At 36.0% G+C, this 8,991-nt stretch overlaps 2 non-coding genes across 2 annotated transcripts; one reads left to right on the top strand and one right to left on the bottom strand.

Annotated features, from left to right (window-relative positions):
• The first annotated feature begins 1,154 nt into the window (after nucleotides 1-1,154).
• Nucleotides 1,155-1,238, top strand: TRNAS-UGA (transfer RNA serine (anticodon UGA)). Its single transcript has one exon. It is a non-coding gene; the product is annotated as a tRNA-Ser (tRNA).
• A 2,448-nt stretch (nucleotides 1,239-3,686) lies between these two features.
• Nucleotides 3,687-3,768, bottom strand: TRNAS-AGA (transfer RNA serine (anticodon AGA)). The gene has a single exon. It is a non-coding gene; the product is annotated as a tRNA-Ser (tRNA).
• Nucleotides 3,769-8,991: the final 5,223 nt, after the last annotated feature.

Raw genomic sequence — 8,991 nt, 5'->3', positions numbered from 1 at the left:
TTGATAATACTTTATAAAATATTTACAAGGGTATCAAGGACTTGTGACTTAGCCATGACTTGGGAGCTCCATCGACAGCGGCGTCATTTGGCGTGCATAGAAACCGTTAGTCCGGCCCTCGAAAAAATACAAGTAAATATATATATCCAAAAAAATACAAGAAATAAATACAAATATATATACAGCTATAGGGGGAGTCAGAATGTTTGTACTTTAAATGACATTCCGCAGTAAATTTCACGTTTATAGCCGGCACACAACAAATAAATATCAAGCGGGGACCTCTGCCAGGGGCTGCCCAAACAATTGAAAGTGGAGAAAGGGCTGGCAGGGGGATCCTGCTGCCTTCGTCCTGCCTGCCACTGCCAGGATCAGCTCCGACCAGCAAAACAATAAAAAATGATTGCACAAATAATAAAATAGAGCAGGGAGCAGGGGCAGGGGGCAGGAGCAAGGCCCAGAGGGAACTGTAACGGGTAACGGTAAAAAGGGAGCCCTTCTCGGCGCTTCTCATAAATTGAAATGAGTGAGAGCCGTCCGTCGTCGTCGTTGGAGGAGGATGAAAGCAATTCAGAGCCAGAGCTCATGCCAAAAATGGTTATAAATCCACGATATGTGCCATAAAAAACATGAATGTCTAAGCTTTTGCGACTACGAGAAGTGTTTCACCTTTTATAACATTTATTATTTAAGTGAAGCCTCTGTGTAATACCAAGCTGATGTATCGTTCAAGGCAAGTGTTTGTCGATATATAGGGTTTACAAATTTATTAAAAAATGGTTGCAGAGTCTTAAATATTTTTTAAAAAATAATTAGCAAAAGATACTTTGACTTGAATATGGCAAGAATTATGTTTTTATAACTTAAACTAGACCCAACTTTTGCTTTAAATCTTACCAAATATTAATTTAAAAATTATAAATTAATTTAAATATATCAATAAATAAATACCTTTTCATTAGTGAATACTTTTACTTCTAATATTACAATTACATACTTCTAAAATTAAAATTTATATCGATTAAATATAATTCCATTTAAAAAAAAACCTATCGAACTATTTGGATTGTTTAACAAAAACTAAGTGCTAACAGTGTTGGATGAGTAAAATAAGTATTGTTAGTGTTATCTCTAATAGATGATTACATAACCAAGCAGTCGTGGCCGAGTGGTTAAGGCGTTTGACTTGAAATCAAATTCCCTCTGGAAGCGTAGGTTCTCGAACCCTACCGGCTGCGGTGGAGGTAGACTTTCTTTTGTATTGTAAATTTTATAAAAATAATATCTTGATATTTTAATTGAATTTAAATCAATATAGAAGATATTTTATTATTAAAAAGTTTCTAGTATAAATAAATTCCCCAAACCAACTTCCTTAATAACTCTCTTGGGCCCTCCTCGGGGGAGTCAGGGCGGGGCACTTGGCCTGAGGATAAAGTCAATCGGTTTCCAAAGACGAACGTATCAGCGGCACTTCATCTTGATTGACATGCGCATTGAGAGCGTTGACATAATGATGGACAGACCCCGATTCCCCAGTTGCGTTGCTTGAAGTGGCCGCGGGTGAGCTGGCCCTGGAAACCTGGATGTAAATGTGGACCTGTCCTGTGCTTCTCCTGGAGTCGGCGCTTGGAGTGTCCGCCAGTTCCGCCCGATATGCGTAATGAGGGGAGCTCTAAACCCGATAGCGGTGATTGCGGCCTTTAAGATTTTCCTCAATATCAACTTTCATTGTTTCGAATCCGTGGTTTCTCCAAGCTAAGCAAACCCTTTGGCTTTGTCACTCACGATCTGTTACCGGATCCGTGCGATCTGTGCTATTTGCGATGACATAAATAGACGCCAATTAAAGGGGCCCTTGATGGGGCACGTTTTTTTTTCGTTGTAAAACCAACTTGAAATTTTCCAAACCAAACAAAAATATTTAATTTATAATTTTAAAAATTGTGAAACCAACCAAAAATATTTAATATATAATTTATAATTTTTGTGAAACCAACCAAAAATAATTATATTGATAAATTATAAATTACGTATTTTTTTTTGAAGTTTTAAAAACTTAAAAGAATATCTGTTTTTGAGTATTCTCTAGACTCCTTTTTCGTTGTTAATTTCTTTATTTTTCAAACCGGAATTGAAGCAGCCACAAAGTAACAGCAAAACGGAAATAATTTTACAATAAATTATATCAAAACGAATCACACACAGTCGCAGGCACACACACACACAGGGCACACAAATATGACACAGAAAGTTATTGGCGGCGGGAAAAGGACGGAACCAGTTTCTTGAAACTTTCTGAGACATAACGGCGTCTGCCAAAAAGGAAGCGTAGAAGCCGCCTCGAGCACAACAAACACAATAACCAAAATAAAAATAAAACAAAAATAAAACAGAAAAAATAAAATAAAATAAATGAAAGGAAAAAGAAACAGACCCAAAGTCTAACAACAACAGAAACAGAAGTTAAAAGCCACAGCTCTGCGAAAGAGAGGGCAGCAAAGGCAGGGATGCGAGAGAGAGAATGAGACGGACTGTACAGAACTTTTGTGGCGACAATTTTGACGACTTTTGATACCCTAATGCTGAATGGTAACCTCCCAAAAAAAAAAAAACAAAGTCATACTAATAACACATTAAAATAAAACAAAATATTAAAAAGAACCACAAACCGTTAGTTCTAGGTCTATCGATAAGTTTGTCGATAAATGTACTCACAGAAGTTTTTATAAGTGTAACAAACTGCGATCTCAAATTAATTATTTAATTAATAATATTACTGATACTTGAGTTAATATTAAGTTCGTTTTTATTTATTTATTTATTTTTTTTTTATTTATATTTTATTATTAATATTGATTTTTAAAAAATTTGTTAAATTATATATTCATCGATAAATCTATATCTTTCGATAAGTAAATCACATTTACCTATTATCGATATCTTTCGATAAATAATAAATAAAACTATGACGCATTCGATTACAGATTTATCACACTTAAAAAATTGTTTATATTAAAATATTTAACATTCGTAATTGCAGACTTGAGGTTTTAGCTAAAGCCGAGTCTTTGATTTTTATAAAATCGAAGCCAGCTATGACCTCAAGTCTGCAATTAGTACGAATGCTAACAAATATAGGTCGATGCTAATAAAAACAAATTAAAATATTTAATATATATTTCGGATAAAAGTGGGCCTTAAGTGTATTTAATTCGTCGTTTTGAGTCGCAAAGCGAGCTCAGAATTTTTTTGCCTTGCCTTATTTTCGGTCTTGTTTTTGTGGCATTTCGGCCTAAAATGCCGAAACCTGTCGAAAACTTTTTCATCGACTGGCGGCGATTGTGATGGTGAGTGGGTGCCAGCCAAGGTAAAAGTTTGCTTTCTTATCGCCAAGTGGCAGGAAATTTTATTTTGTTTCCTCTTTATTTTATTTGATTTTTTTTTTTAATTTTTGTTGGTCTCATTTTCAAAGCGAATGTCAAAGGATTTGTTATGGAGGAAAAAACAGACAGGGGACGAAGGAACATTAAGGCATAATATTATATAATATTTGGGAGAAGTTGTAAATTAGAAGGAATAAGATTAAGATATAATTATTATGATTTTATAATCACCTATAAGAGAAGGACATATGAAAGTAACAAATAAAAATGTAATTAAATTTATTAAAATATATGCCAGACCGCAGACGGTAGGATTCGAACCTACGCTCCCAGAGGGAATCTGATTTCTAGTCAGACGCCTTAACCGCTCGGCCACGACTGCTTGGTGATTTCGGTTCATCTAAAGATTTTTAAATAGCTTTAGTTTTGACTATATATACTATATAGATACGATCTCGTAGATATCATTTTAATTAAAAGGGTTGTCGGTGAACACAATTTAAAGAAGTGATAAGCCTACAGTTCTTTTGAGTCTTTATTTAGAAAATAATAAGATTATACATTCGGTCTTTTAGATACCAAATTTAGTAGGAAATTTGTTTATAAATAATTTGAAGAAGTGATTATATATTTATTTAATTATTTGTTTAATTCGTTTTCTTCTAGACCTTTTGCATTTTAACATGAGCACAATAATTTAAAAATTTAATTCATTTTATTTACTTATTAACCAATTTTAAATATATTTTTAATTTTAAGATTATTTAATATTTTTATTTATTAAAGTTTTTTATATTTATTTCCCATTAATTTATTAATCAATTGTATATATGCATACTTTAATTTTAAGATTATTTTTAATTTCTATTTCCTAAAGTTTTCTATATTTATTTCCCATTCAAATATATCCATACTCCTCTCCCTCCCCCCTGGATTACCTGTCACTTTGCCAGATTTTCGCATTGCGTGCTCTTAATGACACGGCTCCAATTAAAGCGGCGCACATTGTCAAAACAGCCGCCAACGAATTGAAATCAAGACGGGGCAAGTTGAAAGCTTCAATTTACCACCCATTGTGCCTTGTGGCAACTCTGGCAGATCTGAAAAGTCCAATTCAAGTCAAAAAAAAAAAAAAAAAAAAGCGATCGAGGCGCATGCGCCCCGTTCCTGTTTTCATTTGTGTTTGGTTTGCATTTTATTTTTATTTTTTATTTATATTTCTTTTCTTCAATATGCAAAAGGAGAGAGAAATAGAGAGCACCTGTTGAGGGGTCTGCGGGGGGTATTGCTATAGGGATTTAGGTACTGGAAAAAATATTTAAAATAATTTTAAACAATTTTAAGAAGCTTGAATCATATTATTAATAAAATTTAAAATAATTTATATTCTTTGTTTCGTAATATTATATTTTATTTTGTAATTAAGTATACATTTGTTCTCTCAGTGCACTTGAAGCTGTGAGCCAAGTTGGTGGCGCGTGGGCTAAGCAAATTTCTTGATTTACGTTCTGTGGTGGCCAGTTGACAGGCAACGCGAACCCCGAAAACACCAGGAACTCCAGGCCCCCAAGCGTAGAGACAGCGGTTCCCCTTGATCTGGATTGGCATGGGGATATATAACTATATACATACATATATATACATATATTGCGATCTCGAGTTGGTTTTGGGACCCCTCCTGTTACAGCTAAGCAAATCGCTGGAATTAATTGCCCGGCGATAAGCAGCTGCCCCTCTCAAAAAATTCAATTAAGTTGTTGCCGGATTGCAGGTGCAATACCCGAACCTCACCCTAATCCCTATATATGTATATATATATATACCTTTGATCCGAAACCCGATCCCTCGCCAAAGGAGGTGCGAAATCGGCAGCCGAAAAATGCCAAGCACGAATCGTCCCTCGGGTATTTATCCGTTATTCGGGAAGGAGGGACCCTATTTTAACCCGAAATCCAGAACCCCAGGATGAGGGATCAGGGACCAAGGACCCGTGCCAGCTGCCACTTGCCACTGAGGTAGTCGTATTACCGACATCGCCTCGGGGGCATTGGAATTTATGGAATCGTTACATGTGTGGCAAAGGGAGTTCCCTCTCCATTCCATTGCTCACATTTCCCGGGTATCATCATTCGTGGCAGATACCAGGTCATTCCCCTTGCCATTACATCGGTTTTTTGTCAGCATAAATCGATTTATTGGTGGGACCCTCTTATCGTAAATTGTAGCTTCTTTAGCAATCAATTGTTGTCAAAGAATTTCAATAAATGCTAAAGAGTTTGGTTTATATATATATATATATATATATTTTATATTATTAATAATAATACTAATTTCTACTAAAGACGATTATAAATCGATTACAATATAAATAGCAAATATTTTAAACTTGTTTGATTATAAATTCAGTTTTAAAAAAATCGAAAAAGACATTTTTCGTTTAAAAAAAAGTATAATCGATTTATCCTTTTAAAATATCGATATATATCGATTTTTTCCTAGCTCCTAGCTAGTTAATAAGTTTAATCTTTGCTGACAACATTCTAATGGCTTCCATGCAAATCAGGTTTATTTTACAAATCGTTATCTTATCTGGGGATCTGCTTATCTTATCTTAAAGCTAAACTTGTGCTGCATTTTTATCAGCAAGTTGGCCTAGCAAATCATCTTCTCCAGACGGGGGTAAAGGGGAAATCCCTGGCATTTCTCTGACAATCGCCCACGGGCCTACAACCCCCCCCCATTCTCCCCCCAAATCACCCGATCTATTTATCGATGGCATATCGACTGCCAGAATGTCAAATGCACGCAACACCAGCCAAATGCCATTAGCTTCTCTTTGCTAGCTTCGCCCACTTTCGGCCTTCTTCCAGCATTCAACTCCTGGCAGCAGCGCCTTTCTCTTACCCTCTCCCTCACCCTGTTGCCGTCTCTCTCTCTCGCTGGATCTGGCTCTCTCTCTCTCTCGCGCACGCCGTATGGCCCATTACGCTGTCCATTTGAGTGGTCATTATAGTAAATTTGATTTGGACTTGCCTGCCTGGCTCGAGCTGGAACACTTGGAAAACTTGGCTCGGCTGGAAGTGCACTGGAAGAAAGATTAAATTTTACGGACAGATTAACTGGTAGTTTTTAAAAAACAAGAATTAGCTTATGGGAAGATTTTTGAATGGTTATCTGTGGTAGTTAACGTTCGGTTAACTTACTTTCTAATATCAGATAAAACATTGTTAAATTTATTACAGTTTAACTGGTGGTTAACTGTGGGTTAGCCTGTTTCTGACTGTTTTTTATTTGATCATTATAAATTTAATTAAATTATTTTATCTCTCTTATAATATTATACTAATTATATTCTTCAAATAGAGATTATTACCTAAAAACATTTGAGATCATGTTTAACGGACAGATAAACTTGATGTTATTAAGACAATGTATCTGAATTGCCTTTATATTTTGTAAAATTAACATTTTATTTATAATATTTTACAAGACATATTGGAAAGGGAATTCCATTGAAGAATATTTAAACGATCGTTTACTTAAACTCCCAGCTAAGTACTTCCGTTATACCTCCTTCTCACCGCTCAGTGTACCTCTGACTGAGCCACATCATCAATAGCCAAGTGACACAACTGGAGGCAGTGGCGGCGACAGGGGGATTTCAAGGGGAGGGGATGGACAGGAGGCCCGGGAGGGGCGGTGCTGGCTGAAATATCGAACACGTAGTTAATCAATCCATTGGTGGTCCGAAAACACGACGCGCCAGCAATTACTGTTAACTGGATTGTTGCCGTTCCATTTCCCTCAGCTGTACGCACTTTTCCAATGGGTGGCGGGGGGTTAAGGAAATGGATGAGGTGAGGGAAGGCGGAACGGTGAAATGGCACGTGGGCGGCAAACATCTCTCACACAATTGGCAACATTCTATTTACCATTTCTGCCAAAGACTCACTCTTCTGACCCCTTTCTCCAAAGATTTCCTCTTCTCACCGCTCCTTCTCCGAAGATTTCCTCTTCTCACCGCTCCTTCTCCGAAGATTTCCTCTTCTGACCCCCTTTCCCGAAAATTTCCTAGGTCTCTTCTTGTCTCTTAACTGCAATTAAAACGGTTTCTGGGCCACATTTCACATCTGTGTGGTTGCTGGTCAACGTTTTCCGCAAAGTAATTATGTTGTCATTAACTCAAAAAATAAAAAAAGGCCTTAAAAATGAAGGTAAAATATCAAGCCAAAGAAAAACCTGGTAGAGAAAGGAGAGCTGAAAAAGGGTTGGGGAAAAGGCAAGCTGTCAAAATCAGAAAATCTATATTTATAACATTAAAAGTAATAATTATAATTTAGCCTTTTTTCCAGCTCCCTTTGACTTCCGTTTATTAATTTAAAAAAATATATATATACATGATATATTTAATAATCTGCTAAGAATTCTGTAGAATTTAGAGACACGCTGCCTTAATCTATGATTAAGTCCAGTTGAGAGCTGTGATTAGGCGGCAGGTGAAGTTGGCATTTTCCCCTGGCATTTCCCTATGCATAATAGTATCTTGTATCTGAAAGATGCATAATGTATCTCTCGGTATCGCTCTGTGGGATTGCCATTGCCTGGCCAGCGATTAGATTAGCTACGCTTGCCTAAGCACAGCTCAAGATTCTGAGAGATTCCGATATACTGAGGCGGCGGCTTCTTGAAAAGGAAAGTGGGCGTGGCCCCCAAGTGCACTCTGTAATTACCCCCAAGTTGCTAGTTGCAAGTGGGGGGAGGGGGGGGGGGGACTGCTTTGCATACACACAAATACACACATGAGAGCTGTGCGCTGCCTTTGTCGCGTTTCGCATAATTACGCGCAAAGCTCAATTCTAGACTTAATTAAAATTATTAATATCCAAGCCTCTAATATCTCCGAGGGCGCAAGGTGCGCAAAAAATGCGTTCAGGCGGCCGGAACTAATAATCCCGTGCATGCAAAGCAGCAAGCCAGCGGTAGCCCCTTAAAAAGAAAATAAAGAAAAAAGAAAGAAGAAAGAAGCAGAAAGAAAACAAGCCAGGAAAAAAACTTGGAAAAGCCGACGTTTGTTTACCCTTTAAATTTATTGATTTTGAACATATTATTTATTAATATTGAATTCTGTGGGTGTTTTTTTTTAAGTTGTAGTACATTTTTGTATATTTTTGTATTGTATTTTTTTTTAAATTTAATTTAATTTTTTATTTTTTTTTTATTATTATTATTATTTTTTTTTTTTGACATAGAAACCTCATCTTTTAATGCTGATCAAGAGTATATATGATTTATTGGATCGAAAACGAATTCTTTACTGCTTTGCAAGCTTCTGACTGCTTTTATAATACCCTGTAAGGGTATAAAAATCCATTAAAAGAAACCCCTAAGGCGATGACAGCGTGAGGAGTTCTGGCGATGATTCTAAGTACAAAAAAAAAATTGATAATGATATATATATTTATAAAGATATATTAATATTTGCATATAGTAGTAGTAGAAAATATCTTTATGTAATAAAATATTACCTAAAATTAAGGCCAAAGAGCTATGGAAAATATCCAACTTTAGAAACCTTTGAATGTCTTCTACTTTAGTCTTTCGCAGT

This window comes from Drosophila kikkawai, chromosome X (genome assembly GCF_030179895.1).
Source record: "Drosophila kikkawai strain 14028-0561.14 chromosome X, DkikHiC1v2, whole genome shotgun sequence".
NCBI lineage: Eukaryota > Metazoa > Arthropoda > Insecta > Diptera > Drosophilidae > Drosophila > Drosophila kikkawai.
Note: the sequence above shows the minus strand (reverse complement) of the source record. Positions and strands in the feature narration are given on the sequence as shown.